At 37.7% G+C, this 5082-nt stretch overlaps 1 non-coding gene across 1 annotated transcript; it reads left to right on the top strand.

Moving 5' to 3' along the window:
- The first annotated feature begins 1427 nt into the window (after positions 1–1427).
- Positions 1428–1500, top strand: TRNAS-GGA (transfer RNA serine (anticodon GGA)). Its single transcript has one exon. It is a non-coding gene; the product is annotated as a tRNA-Ser (tRNA).
- The last annotated feature ends 3582 nt before the right edge of the window (positions 1501–5082 follow it).

Raw genomic sequence — 5082 nt, 5'->3', positions numbered from 1 at the left:
ACCTGTCTCTCATGGTTCTTTTCTTGATGTGAACCTGTTCACCATTTACTCTGGACATTCTTGCTGTGATTTGTAATGTTTTGATTTTCCTTTTAATTTCCTTTTGTTTTAACCCCTACCTCACCATCCCTTCCCCTATCAACAAAAGGCGAGGCCAGTTATTTTATACTGTGGAAACCCTATCCTTGAATCTATTGCCTTTGGTAGAAATCAAAACATTTGAGTTCCCCAAAGTCTTAGGATTTTGGAGAAAACAGCTAGAAATGAAAATATTTCAAAGCCACCTTTGTTTTTCTACCTTGCTGTAGACCTTACTTTAAGAAGTCCTCAGTTTAACATTTGCATGGTTAGAAATGAAAAACATATAAGGAGAGAAAACAACCCGGTTTCATAACTCTGTTATATCCTGCTATAGCTTGGTTTTTCAGATATTCTTTGTATGTTTCCTGTTGGATTGCAAATTTCACGAAGGGACACAGAATGCAAAATAAAGTTTTGTTTTTATTACTTGATACAATTTTACCAAAAACAATCTTACCAATTTCTGGGGGGATATGTGCCCACTTTTAATAGCTTATTGATTCTGAAAGATTATTTTATAAACAAGGGGATCTAATTCAATGCTGGGAGATCTTAAAGTCAGCTTTTCCTTGGAGATGTGGAGACTGTTTTCCATGGCTGTCAGGACACAGTAGCAGCTATCATCAGGCCATGCTAGAATCATGCAGTTACTTTTTACCTTGTTTTCGTTATGATTTTATTGGGTTGACTGAAAAAATTCGTTCAAGGTTTTCCATAAGATCTTATGGAAAAACCCAAGTGACCTTTTTGGCCAACCCTTACTTAGAAATCTCTCATAGGATAACTTCTATGTAATCAGAAATGTAGGCTCTTAAGCTTTTAAATGTAGCCTTTTTAAATGCTTTAGAACTTTAATTTGTAGTTTGTGAAATAGTGCTTGTAATGCTCATTAATGTTTAGTAACTTCAGAAATCACCAAGTAGAAACTTCAAGATTCAGTTAAAAAAAAAAAGACCTCAAGGTATTCTCCCTTACTACAGTTAAAGATTGTAAAGAGATCTCACTTCTATAAGAAGCATTCTACAAACAATACCAAAATTTAGTATTTCCATTTATAGGCTGTCTAATGAGTTTATAATGTTAACATTATACTTTAAAAAATTCATAATGTTTTCTTCCTGGCTTTTGATTTACGTTATTATTTTACCATTTCCTGAATCTTCTAATACATTGATTTGATAACTCTTACAGAATTTTCAGCTTTGTGACTATTTCAACAAACCTTAGGGAATAAGTGAAAAGTGATGCCGTTATTTAGATTTATCCTAAAGTTTGTACCATTCAATACAAAAAGCAAAAAGAAATATACTCAAGAAATAAAGACTTGCCAAAGGGATATCAGGGCTTCCCTGGTGGCTTAGAGGTTAAAGCATCTGCCTGGAATGCGGGAGACCCAGGTTCGATCCCTGGGTCAGGAAGATCCCCTGGAGAAGGAAATAGCAACCCACTCCAGTACTCTTGCCTGGAGAAATCCCATGGAGGGAGGAGCCTGGTAGGCTACAGTCCATGGGGTCGGACACAACTGAGTGACTTCACACCAAAGGGATATCAACACTAACTCTATTGTCCTATCTCCTAATCACTGTTTGCAGTCTGAAAATGGTAAACTCTTGTAACTAGATTCAAACTTTTGTTCTAATTTGGATAATTCTGTCATCAGAAAAAATATATAGACAACATTGCTTTAGAGACAACATTTATCTTTGATAAGGGAATGTGAAAGCGTCATTTGAATGAATCTGAATATTTTACAGTGATGTACAATCTGTTCGCTTTTCTTAAGTACAATGACTTAATCTCTTCACTCAGATTACATTTATACTCAGTGTTTGAAATACCATGTCTTCCTTAGGTAATTTGAAAAGGAGCACACATCAAGTGTGTAAATAGTTCAGTGACTATCCTTTATTTCAGTATCAAACAACTGTTTTCCACAGTGTGTGTGTATTAATATGTGTGTATAAATATATATATGTATGTGTATATGTTTTTAAAATTCTCAGTCTCAAAAAAGAGATTCAAAACAGCTTGAAATATATATATACACACTATATATATTATATATATACATATTATAGGTATTTGTATATATTATACACACGTACGTACATATTAGGCTTCTCAGGTGGCTCAGTGGTGAAGAATCCACCTGCCAGTGGAGGAGATTTTGAAGGTGTGGGTTTGATCTCTGGGTCAGGGAGATCTTTTGGAGGAGGAAATGGTGACCTGCTCCAGTATTCTTGCCTGGAAAATTCCATGGACAGAAGAGCCTGGCAGGCTAGAGTCCATGGGGGTCACAAAGAATCAGACAGGACTGAGCTATTGAGCTCACACTCACATTCATATTATATGTGCTTGTATAGTAGATATAAATATACATAAATGTTTCAGGGTATTTTGAAAGTTTTTGAGACTGAATTTTAAAACCGTATTTTCATGGCAATCTAGAGTAACCATGGAAGTTCTGGGAGAATAAATAAAAGCACCTTGAGAATTTCATACTCATTAAAGTTACTTGTCAACAAAGATCCGTCTAGTCAAAGTTGTGGTTTTTCCAGTAGTCATGTATGGATGTGAGAATTGGACTATGAAGAAAGCTGAGTGCCGAAGAACTGATGCTTTTGAACTGTGGTGTTGGAGAAGACTGTTGAGAGTCCCTTGGCCTGCAAGATCAAACCAGTCCATCTTAAAGGAAATCAGTCCTGAATATTCATTGGAAGGACTGATGATGAAGCTGAAACTCCAATCCTTTGGCCACCTGATGCGAAGAACTGACTCATTTGAAAAGATCCTGATGCTGGGAAAGATTGGAGGCAGGAGGAGAAGGGGATGACGGAGGATAAAATGGTTGGATGGTGTCACGGACTCAATGGACTTGAGTTTGAGTAAACTCCAGGAGTTGGTGATGGAGAGAGAGGCCTGGCGTGCTACAATCCATGGGATCGCCAAGAGCCGGACATGACTGAGCAACTGAACTGAAAGTTACTATAGCATTTGAATACAAATTTTTAGTTACATAAAATATGGCTTTCTATAGCTATTAAATTTAGGAGTTTCCCCTGGAGAAATGGCAACCCACTCCAGTATTCTTGCCTGGAAAATCTCATGGACACAGGAGCTGGCAGGCTGCAGTCCATGGGATCACAAAACAGTTGGATACGATTTAGCAACTAAGCAACAACAATAAATTTTAAAAACATTACCAAAAAAGGTCCAGAAAGCTGTGTGTGAACATTTGGATTCTGATATTTGAAAATCACTCAAATCAACTCATATTAAGTTGTTCTGGGACTGCTTAGAAAAAAAATGTACCATTTAAATATTTGAATTATAGGGAAATAATTCTTCATTGAGCCACAGTAAGCAGATTAAAATGTATCTTTTTTTAAAAAGAATATATCTGGTTAATTTTTTTAAAAGGAAAGAGATGTTGTTAGGTTTAAATGTTCAGTGTATGTCTTGTCTTGACTCTTTATAAAAAGAAAAAGTCTGAAATGGGAAGTAAACACAGCATGTGTTAATTATAATTCAGTAAAGTTGGGTAAAACCCCCCAGTACTATCCACTGTAAAAGATTTTTCAGAGGATGTTTCTTCACTTCTCTGGGCAGTCTGGAGAAGCAGAGATGGAGCAGCCCTGAGTGTCTATCCCCTTTGGAGATGTTTCACACTCTCTATGGGGGTGGCTGCTGCACACACACACTGTTCTGTTAGGGAAAAAAATGCTGCCTGAAAGAGGCCTGGGCCAGACCAGATCCTTCATGTTTTTTAGACTCTGTTGAAGGAGTAAAGCAAATACAATGATCCCTGGCTGGAACAGCCCTTGACTGAACTGTGACATAGCCGAGCTCCCTCTGCTTCCCTTTCGGAAGCGCTCCTTGCCCTTCCAGTCTCTGTGGCCTCATTTAGCCTCAATGACCAGCTCTCACTCCACTCTCTTTCTTTGCCAAACTCTTCATTCTGAAACTTCTCATTGTCCTTAGTCTTGCATGCCTTCCTGGGTAGCTTAGTGTTTTAACTGAGACCAATAAAGGCAGCAGTGGTTAATCAATGGTTTCTTGTGACTATCCATTTTGAAAGTAAAAGCACTTTTAATTGTGCCATTTGAAGTCTAATTTAGTAAGCGGAAGATTACCAACATTTGGCCAGCAAACCACAGGACACAGCATCTGGGGCAGAACTTTTTCGAACAGTTGTCTCATTTTACCGCATGTCTGCTCAGGTCAGTGTGGGATGCACACAGCCTCACACGTGCAGATAATTGCAAAGTTTTTGGTTTTGTTTTTTTGAGTAAAGGGGGAAATCATTCACTTATTTTTTAGATGATGCTCACAGATTTCTACAAATCTATAACTTTATATATTTAGCATGTATTCAGGGTAAGTAAACTTTGATAGAGACCTGTGATGTACCTTTCTTTGTGCTTTGATATTTTTATATTATGCATAAATAAGGTAAAATGAGATATATTTGAAGTCTTTACCTTATACTAGGGACTACTGGCTCAGAGTATTGTACTTTGCAAAAGAGGATTTTGTTCTTATGATATTCCTAGTCTTCACATTACAGTTGACCCTTGAATAATGTTGGGGTTAGTGGCACTAACCACTGCTCCCCTTGCACAGTGGAAAATCAGTATATAGCTTTTGACTAGTTCACAGAAATGTAACTGTCAGTAATCTACTGTTGACCAGAAACCTTACTGATAAACATTTGATTAACACATATTTTGTATGTAATATGTATTATATGGACTTCCCTTGTGACTCAGCTGGTAAAGAATCCGCCTGCAATGCAGAAGACCTGGGTTCAATCCCTGGGTTGGGAAGATCCCCTGGATAAGAGAAAGGCTACCCACTCTAGTATTCTGGCCTGGAGAATTCCATGGACTGTATAGTCTGTGGGGTCGCAAAGAGTTGGACACGACAGTGACTTTCACTTTCATGTGTTATGTGGGCTTCCCAGGTGGTGCCAATCAGGAGGCATAAGAGGTGTGGGTTTGA

Source organism: Ovis aries, chromosome 26, assembly GCF_016772045.2.
Source record: "Ovis aries strain OAR_USU_Benz2616 breed Rambouillet chromosome 26, ARS-UI_Ramb_v3.0, whole genome shotgun sequence".
Lineage (NCBI taxonomy): Eukaryota > Metazoa > Chordata > Mammalia > Artiodactyla > Bovidae > Ovis > Ovis aries.
Note: the sequence above shows the minus strand (reverse complement) of the source record. Positions and strands in the feature narration are given on the sequence as shown.